The sequence below is a fragment of the Puntigrus tetrazona genome, unplaced genomic scaffold, assembly GCF_018831695.1.
Source record: "Puntigrus tetrazona isolate hp1 unplaced genomic scaffold, ASM1883169v1 S000000003, whole genome shotgun sequence".
NCBI lineage: Eukaryota > Metazoa > Chordata > Actinopteri > Cypriniformes > Cyprinidae > Puntigrus > Puntigrus tetrazona.
Genome location: NW_025047683.1, coordinates 3,020,949 through 3,030,976, shown reverse-complemented (window position 1 = coordinate 3,030,976; position 10,028 = coordinate 3,020,949). Strand labels below are relative to the sequence as shown.

General features: G+C 53.1%; 1 pseudogene; it reads right to left on the bottom strand.

The window, feature by feature from the left end:
- Window positions 1-180: 180 nt before the first annotated feature.
- Window positions 181-331, bottom strand: LOC122331917 (annotated as a pseudogene).
- Window positions 332-10,028: the final 9,697 nt, after the last annotated feature.

Sequence of the window (10,028 nt, the reverse complement as noted above, 5' to 3'; positions counted from 1 at the left end):
GAGGAGGGCGCCGCTCGGTCCCAGGCGCCTGGGGCGCCGACCTCCCCCTCGTGGGAGGAAGCCGGAGAAGCGCTCGACTCCGCCGAGAGGCGTGCCCGTGGCGGTCTGCGCTTGGGAGGGCGGAGGCGAAGCCCCCTGCGGCGCTCAGCCGCGGAGACCCGGAGGTCGATCGATGGAAAGCGACCCTCAGACAGGCGTGGCCCGGGGCGGACCGGGGCGCAAAAGTGCGTTCGAAGTGTCGATGATCGATGTGTCCTGCAATTCACATTAGTTCTAGCAGCTGGCTGCGTTCTTCATCGGCCTTGCAGGCGGTGATCCACCGCTAAGAGTCGTACTGCGTTTGAGTTTAGCGCCGGGGCGAGCGAACTGCACAGGCTTGTGTGGGTTCAAAAATACAAAGTCGTTCCCGGACAGGCGCCCCGAGAGGGGACTTGAACCCACGGTCGAAGGCCTGCTGGGTACCCGCCGGGGTTGGCAAAGCAAAGTCTTTCAGAGGCTCGCGGCCTCGGCCCCCCCCGTGCCAAGGGGTGGGGCGCTCATGATAGGTTGCTCAAGCCTCCGCGAGGGTGCGTCAAGCCTCCCAGAGGCAGCGTTCCCTTCTCGCGAGATCCCTCTCTCGCTTAAATCTTAGGTTTTGTGCGGTTCTTTTGCCGTCTTGGATGTTTGGCGGCAGACCTCTCGGGCCACGGCCGCTGGAACATAGAGTAAAATAGGATAGAGGTTTTTACCGGACGAGGCGCCCCTCCTTGCGGGAGAGACTTTGAACCACGGTCCCGGAGGCCGTGCGGGTACCCGCCAGGGCCCGGCTCGGCCCCGCCGCTGGAAAGCAGGGGGCCGCCCGGTGCTGGCGACAGTCAAGTTCTCTCGGATCTCTCTCTCTCCGCCTTAGGTTTTGTGCGGTTCTTTTGCGTTTTGGGTTTTTGCGGCAGACCTCTCGGAGCCCACGGCCGCTGGATCATAGAGTAAAATAGGATAGAGGTTTTTACCCCCGGACAGGCGCTCCTCCTTCGCGGGAGGAGACTTTGAACCACGGTCCCGGAGGCCGTGCGGGTACCCGCCAGGGCCCAGCTCAGCCCGCGCTGGAAAGCAGGGGGCCCGCCGAGTCTGGCGACAGTCAAGTTCTCTCGGATCTCTCTCTCTCTCTCTCCCTTAGGTTTTTGTGCGGTTCTTTTGCCGTTTTGGGTTTTTGGCGGCAGACCTCTCGAGCCACGGCCGCTGGATCATAAGTAAAATAGGATAGAGGTTTTTACCCCGGACGGGCGCCCCTCCTTAGCGGGAGGAGACTTTGAACCACGGTCCCGGAGGCCGTGCGGGTACCCGCCAGGGCCGGCTCGGCCCCGCCGCTGGAAAGCAGGGGCCGCCCGAGTGCAGCGACAGTCATGGGCGCTCGCGGTAGGTTGCTCAAGCCTCCGCGGGTGCGTCAAGCCTCCCAGAGAGCAGCGTTCCCTTCTCGCGGATCTCTCTCTCTCCGCCGTCTTAGGTTTTGTGCGGTTCTTTTGCCGTCTTGGGTTTTGAGCGGCAGACCTCTCGAGGCCACGGCCGCTGGATCATAAGTAAAATAGGATAGAGTTTTTACCCGGACGGCGCCCCTCCTTGCGGGGAGAGACTTTGAACCACGGTCCCGGAGGCCGTGCGGGTACCCGCCAGGGCCCGGCTCAGCCCCGCCGCTGGAAGCGGGGGCGCCGCCAGTCTGGCGACAGTCAAGTTCCTTTTTTTTTATCGCTCTCTGCGCTTTACTTCGGTGCTCGGAGAGGCGGCGCCCGACGCGCCCGGCCTCTGCGCGCGCACGGAGCTTGAGGCGGGGAGGTGGGCTAGAGCCTCCCGCCCGGGCGGTTTCGCTGGATCGGGCGGGCGATGTGATCCTTCCGCGGAGTTCACCTCGGAAACCTTATTCGACTTTACTTCCTCTAGATAGTCAAGTTTGATCGTCTTCCGGCGCTCCGCCAGAAGCCCGCGAGGGCGGCGAGGCGGTCCGAACCTCACTAAACCATCAATCGGTAGTAGCGACGGGCGGTGTGTACAAAGGGCAGGGACTTAATCAGCGCGAGCTTATGACCCGCGCTTACTGGGAATTCCTCGTTGATGAAATAGTTTCAATCCCCAGTCCCGATCACGGCGGGGTTCAGCGGGTTACCGCGCCTCTCGGCGCAGGGTGGACCTGCGCTGATCCGCCCGATAATGGCGCGCGTGCAGCCCGGACATCTAAGGGCATCACAGACCTGTTATTGCTCCATCTCGCGTGGCTGAGCGCCACTTGTCCCTCTAAGAAGTTTTTGGCGCCGACCCAAGTGGCGCGCCACTATTTATGCAAGCGGAGTCGTTCGTTATCGGAATGAACCAGACAAATCGCTCCACCAACTAAAACGGCCATGCACCACCACCCACAGAATCGAAAGAAGAGCTATCAATCTGTCAATCCTTTCCGTGTCCGGGCGGGTGAGGTTTCCGTGTTGAGTCAAATTAAGCGCGAGCTCCACTCCTGGTGGTGCCCTTCCGTCAATTCCTTTAAGTTTCAGCTTTTGCAACCATACTCCCCGGAACCCAAAGACTCGTGGTTTCCACTTGCGCTGCCAGGCGGGTCATGGGAATAACGCCGCCCGGATCGCGGTCGGCATCGTTCTGATCGGAACTCGGCGGTATCTGATCGTCTTGAACCTCCGACTTTCGTTCTTGATTAATGAAAACATTCTTGGCAAATGCTTTTCGCTTTACGTCCGTCTTGCGCCCGGTCCAAAATTTCACCTCTAAGCGGCGCATCTGAATGCCCCGGCCGTCCCTCTTAATCATGGCTCCGGGTTCCAGAAACCCACAAAATAGAACCGAGTCCTATTCCATTATTCCTAGCTGCGGTATTCAGCGGCGGCGCTCGGCCTGCTTTGAACACTCTAATTTTTCAAAGTAGCGCTTTGGGCCCCTCGGACCGGACACCCAGCCAAGGGCATCCGGGGCGCCTCGAGGCAGGGACCTGGGGCGGGCGGTGGCTCGCCTCTCGGCGGACCGCCAGCCAGATCCGAGATCAACTCGAGCTTTTAACTGCAGCAACTTTGTATCGCTGTGGGCTGGAATTACGCGGCTGCTGGCACCAGACTTGCCCTCCAATGGGTCCTCGCCCATGTGTTTAAGATCGCTCATTCCAATTACAGGGCCTCGAAAGAGACCTGTATTGTTGACCCACAAATCACTACCTCTCCGAGTCGGAAATGGGTAATTTGCGCGCCTGCTGCCTTCCTTGGATGTGGTAGCCGTTTCTCAGGCTCCTCTCCGGAATCGAACCCTGATTCCCGTCACCCGTGGTCACCATGGTAGCGCCTGATGTACCATCGAAAGTTGATAGGGCAGACACTCGAATGAATCGTCGCCGCCCGGAAGGAAGGCGGCGATCGGCCGAGGTTATCTAGAGTCACCAAAGGTACCGGGTCGGGAGGCGCAGATCCCCGGGGGGCCGGATGGGTTTTGGATCTGATAAATGCCGCGCGTCCTAGCCTCCGCCCCCGCGAGAGGCGGTCGGCCGGTCGGCGCTTCGTTTGCATGTATTAGCTCTGGAATTGCCACAGTTATCCAAGTACCGGGTGGAGGCGATCAAAGGACCATAACTGATTTAATGAGCCATTCGCAGTTTCACTGTACCGGCCGTGTGCGCCAGACCTGCATGGCTTAATCTTTGAGACAAGCATATGTTACTGGCAGGATCAACCAGGTAACCCCTGGGGTCGTGGGACCAACCGGCCTTGAAGCGCGTTTTTGCCTACACTGCGGGTCTCAGTCCGCCTGAGGAGGGCCTGGGCAGACCCGCTTGGACCCTCGGCTAAGACCGGCGCTCATAGGGGCGGCGGCGGGCTCGAACCTTCCCCGGCGGGGAGTCGCCGTTTTCGGGGTGGGTGGCGCTGGGATCGCGGCCGCGCTCGGAAAAGTGTGTTTCACGGGGACGGGGGGGTACCCGCCGCGGCGTCGCCGGGACGCGTCGCGTTCTGCCCCTCCGCCCGCCCGGTGGCGGACCTCTGCGCTCTGACCGGCCGTCTGGCCTCCCTCCGAAGGTTGGCGCCTTCCCTCGGGCTGAGGGCCTGCTCGTAACGAACGTCCAAATTGCCCGGGCGCGGCGTGCTGTCAAAGCCCAAACGTAAACCCATTGCCGCGCCCGTGCCCCTGCCAGGCACTCCCGACCCATAGCGGCCAGCGGGGCTGGCAGGTGAGGTCTAGGTCTAGGCTAAGCGCGCTTTCGCGCTCAATCGATCACGTTTCGGGCCGAGGGGGACGCTCTCGCCGTCGAACGTCCTCTCTCTCGGCGTCTGTGTCCGTGTTTCAGGTGAAGCGTTCGATAGCTCCCTGCGCCCGGAGCTTCAGAAAGATGCGTTCAAAACCTAAGTCGATATGGACTTAGTCGTTTTTTCGACTTTTTTAGCTCAGAGACTAAGTCCACAAAAACACGCGTTCACGAAATCGTGTACCCATGTAAAGTTGCTCCTGTGTAAGGCCACCTCCAGGGTCGCGGGAAAATTTGAATCATGCCGGGAGGAGGCCTCTCGGTCGGCCTGACTCGGGCCTCGGAGGTATGGAAGTCGGACCTTTCCCGAGTTGGACTTAGTGCAATTTTGAAGCGAAAATCATCCAGGCGCTTCATCCGACCGATCGAGTCCGGGTTAAGTCGCCTTCGGGCGCTTTCCCTCGACCCCGCCGTCCTGGAGAAATTTTTTCGTTCAAAACCTAAGTCCAAACATCCAGGCGCTTCATCCGACCGATCGAGTCCGGGTTAAGTCGCCTTCGGGCGCTTTCCCACTCGACCCCGCCGTCCTGGAGAAATTTTTTCGTTCAAAACCTAAGTCCAAACATCCAGGCGCTTCATCCGACCGATCGAGTCGGGTTAAGTCGCCTTCGGGACGCTTTCCCTCGACCCCGCCGTCCTGGAGAAATTTTTTTGCGTTCAAAACCTAAGTCCAAACATCCAGGCGCTTCATCCGACCGATCGAGTCCGGGTTAAGTCGCCTTCGGGCGCTTTCCCACTCGACCCCGCCGTCCTGGAGAAATTTTTTCGTTCAAAACCTAAGTCCAAACATCCAGGCGCTTCATCCGACCGATCGAGTCGGGTTAAGTCGCCTTCGGACGCTTTCCTCGACCCCGCCGTCCTGGAGGAAATTTTTTCGTTCAAAACCTAAGTCCAAACATCCAGGCGCTTCATCCGACCGATCGAGTCCGGGTTAAGTCGCCTTCGGGCGCTTTCCCACTCGACCCCGCCGTCCTGGAGAAATTTTTGCGTTCAAAACCTAAGTCCAAACATCCAGGCGCTTCATCCGACCGATCGAGTCCGGGTTAAGTCGCCTTCGGGCGCTTTCCCTCGACCCCGCGCCGTCCTGGAGAAATTTTTCGCGTTCAAAACCTAAGTCCAAACATCCAGGCGCTTCATCCGACCGATCGAGTCGGGTTAAGTCGCCTTCCCGGCGCTTTCCCGACTCGACCCCGCCGTCCTGGAGAAATTTTTTGCTTTCAAAACCTAAGTCCAAACATCCAGGCGCTTCATCCAGCCGATCTCGGCGGGTTAAGTCGCGACTTCTCGGGCGCTTTCCCACTCGACCCCGCCCGTCCTGGAGAAATTTTTTTGCTTTCCCTAAGTCCATCCAGGCGTCTCTGGAGGGTTAAATTTTTCTCGGCAGCTTTCCCACTCGACCCAGTCTCCTGGAGTCCAAACATCCAAACATCATATATTTCAGGCGATCTCGGCGGGTTAAGTCGACTTCGGGCGCTTTCCCACTCGACCCCGCCACCCTGGAGAAATTTTTTGCTTTCAAAACCTAAGTCCAAACATCCAGGCGCATATTTCAGGCGATCTCGGCGGGTTAAGTCGACTTCGGGCGCTTTCCACTCGACCCCGCCACCCTGGAGAAATTTTTTGCTTTCAAAACCTAAGTCCAAACATCCAGGCGCATATTTCAGGCGATCTCGGCGGGTTAAGTCGACTTCGGGCGCTTTCCCTCGACCCCGCCACCCTGGAGGATTTTTTTGCTTTCAAAACCTAAGTCCAAACATCCAGGCGCATATTTCAGCCGATCTCGGCGGGTTAAGTCGCGACTTCTCGGGCGCTTTCCACTCGACCCCTCCACCCTGGAGGTATTTTTTAAGCGTTCAAAACCTAAGTCCAGACATCCAGGCGCATATTTCAGGCGATCTCGGCGGGTTAAGTCGCGACTTCCCGGCGCTTTCCCACTCGACCCCGCCACCCTGGAGATTTTTTTGCTTTCAAAACCTAAGTCCAAACATCCAGGCGCATATTTCAGGCGATCTCGGCGGGTTAAGTCGCGACTTCCGGGCTTTCCCCCTCGACCCCGCCACCCTGGAGATTTTTTTGCTTTCAAAACCTAAGTCAGACATCCAGGCGCATATTTCAGCCGATCTCGGCGGGTTAAGTCGCGACTTCTCGGGCGCTTTCCCTCGACCCCTCCACCCTGGAGGTATTTTTTAAGCGTTCAAAACCTAAGTCCAGACATCCAGGCGCATATTTCAGGCGATCTCGGCGGGTTAAGTCGACTTCGGGGCGCTTTCCCACTCGACCCCGCCACCCTGGAGGATTTTTTTGCTTTCAAAACCTAAGTCCAAACATCCAGGCGCATATTTCAGCCCGATCTCGGCGGGTTAAATCGCGACTTCTGGGGCGCTTTCCCACTCGACCCCTCCACCCTGGAGGATTTTTAAAAGCGTTCAAAACCTCGTCCAGACATCCAGGCGCTCGTTACAGCCGATCAAGGCGGGTTAAGGCGACTTCTCGGTTTACATTCACGAACCCCGTGTCTGGATTTCAATTTTCCAAAGGGCCTGGGCTCACACATTAACCCCAACGCAGTAACACTTTAATGGGCATCGTTTTATTTCATTCTCGCCCTGGATGAATGTTTTACAAAGGGCCTGCGCTCACAGACTAACCTACACACTAACACCTTATTGGGCATAATTTTTTTCTATAAAGGCCCTGGATGAATGTTTTCTATAAGGCCTGCGCTCACAGACTAACCCCATCACAATAACACTTATGTGGGCATGATTTTATTCTATAAAGGCCCTGGATGAATGTTTTCTATAAGGCCTGCGCTCACAGACTAACCCCATCACAATAACACTTATTTGGGCATGATTTTATTTAAAAAGGCCCTGGATGAATGTTTTCTACAAAGCCTGCGCTCACAGACTAACCCGACACAGTAGCGCCTTATTGGGCATGATTTTATTTAATAAAGGCCCTGGAGGAATGTTTTCTATAAGGCCTGCACTCACAGACTAACCCCATCACAATAACACTTATTTGGGCATGATTTTATTCTATAAAGGCCCTGGATGAATGTTTTCTATAAGGCCTGCGCTCACAGACTAACCCTATCACAATAACACTTATTTGGGCATGATTTTATTTAATAAAGGCCCTGGATGAATGTTTTCTATAAGGCCTGCGCTCACAGACTAACCCCATCACAATAACACTTATTTGGGCATGATATTATTTAATAAAGGCCCTGGATGAATGTTTTACAAAGGGCCTGCGCTCACAGACTAACCCTACACAGTAACACCTTATTGGGCATGATTTTATTTAATAGAGACCCTGGATGAATGTTTTCTATAAGGCCTGCGCTCACAGACTAACCCCATCACAATAACACTTATTTGGGCATGATTTTATTTAATAAAGGCCCTGGATGAATGTTTTCTATAAGGCCCGCGCTCACAGACTAACCTAACCTAACCTAACCTAACCTAACCTAGCCTAACCTAACCTAACCTAACCTAACCTAACCTAACCTAACCTAACCTAACCTAACCTAACCTAACCTAACCTAACCTAACCTAACCTAACCTAACCTAACCTAACCCAACCTAACCTAACCTAACCTAGCCTAACCTAACCTAACCTAACCTAACCTAACCTAACCTAACCTTATTGGGCATGATTTTTACTCTATAAAGGCCTGGGTGACAGTTTTACACAGGGCCTGGGGTCACAGACTAACCCCATCACAATAGCACTTATTTGGGCATGTTTTTATTTAATAAAGGCCTGATTGAATGTTTTCTATAAGGCCTGCGCTCACAGACTAACCCGACACAGTAACGCTTCATTGGGCATGATTTTATTTAATAAAGGCCCTGGAACAATGTTTTCTATAAGGCCTGCGCTCACAGACTAACCCGACACAGTAACTCTTTGTTGGGCATGATTTTACTTAATAAAGGCCCTGGAAAAATGTTTTCTATAAGGCCTGCGCTCACAGACTAACCCGACACAGTAGCAGCTTTGTTGGGCATGATTTTATTTAATAAAGGCCCTGGAAAAAATGTTTTCTATAAGGCCTGCGCTCACAGACTAACCCGACACAATGCAGCTTCATTGGGCATGATTTTATTTAATAAAGGCCCTGGAACAATGTTTTCTATAAGGCCTGCGCTCACAGACTAACCCGACACAGTAACTCTTTGTTGGGCATGATTTTACTTAATAAAGGCCCTGGAAAAATGTTTTCTATAAGGCCTGCGCTCACAGACTAACCCGACACAGTAACGCTTTATTGGGCATGATTTTATTTAATAAAGGCCCTGGAAAAAATGGTTTCTATAAGGCCTGCGCTCACAGACTAACCCGACACAGTAGCGCTTCATTGGGCATGATTTTATTTAATAAAGGCCCTGGATGACAGTTTTCTTTAAGGCCTGCGCTCACAGACTAACCCGACACATTAACGCTTTATTGGGCATGATTGTATTTAATAAAGGCCCTGGATGAATGTTTTCTATAAGGCCTGCGCTCACAGACTAACCCCGACACAGTAACTCTTCATTGGGCATGATTTTATTTAATAAAGGCCCTCGATGAATGTTTTGTATAAGGCCTGCCCTCACAGACTAACCCGACACAGTAACTCTTTGTTGGGCGTGATTTTATTTAATAAAGGCCCTGGAAAAATGTTTTCTATAAGGCCTGCGCTCACAGACTGACCCGACACAGTAACTCTTTGTGGGCATGATTTTATTTAATAAAGGCCCTCGATGAATGTTTTCTATAAGGCCTGCGCTCACTGGCTAACCCCGTTACAATAACACTCTTATGGGCATGATTTTTATTTAATTAAGGCCCTGGATGACAGTTTTCTTTAAGGCCTACCCTCACAGACTAACCCGACACAGTAACTCTTTGTTGGGCGTGATTTTATTTAATAAAGGCCCTGGAAAAATGTTTTCTATAAGGCCTGCGCTCACAGACTAACCCGACACAGTGCGCTTTGTTGGGCGTGATTTTATTTAATAAAGGCCCTCGATGAATGTTTTTCTATAAGGCCTGCGCTCACAGACTAACCCGACACAGTAACTCTTTATTGGGCGTGATTTTATTTAATAAAGGCCCTGGAAAAATGTTTTCTATAAGGCCTGCGCTCACAGACTGACCCGACACAGTAACTCTTTATTGGGCATGATTTTATTTAATAAAGGCCCTCGATGAATGTTTTCTATAAGGCCTGCGCTCACTGACTAACCCCGTTACAATAACACTCTTATGGGCATGATTTTATTTAATTAAGGCCCTGGATGACAGTTTTTCTTTAAGGCCTACCCTCACAGACTAACCCGACACAGTAACTCTTTGTTGGGCGTGATTTTATTTAATAAAGGCCCTGGAAAAATGTTTTCTATAAGGCCTGCGCTCACAGACTAACCCGACACAGTAACGCTTTGTTGGGCGTGATTTTATTTAATAAAGGCCCTGGAAAAATGTTTTCTATAAGCACTGCGCTCACTGACTAACCCCGTTACAATAACACTCTTATGGGCATGATTTTATTTAATAAAGGCCCTGGATGACAGTTTTCTTTAAGGCCTGCGCTCACAGACTAACCCGACACAGTAACTCTTTGTTGGGCATGATTTTACTTAATAAAAGGCCCTGGAAAAATGTTTTCTATAAGGCCTGCGCTCACAGACTAACCCGACACAATGCGCTTTATTGGGCATGATTTTATTTAATAAAGGCCCTGGAAAAAATGTTTTCTATAAGGCCT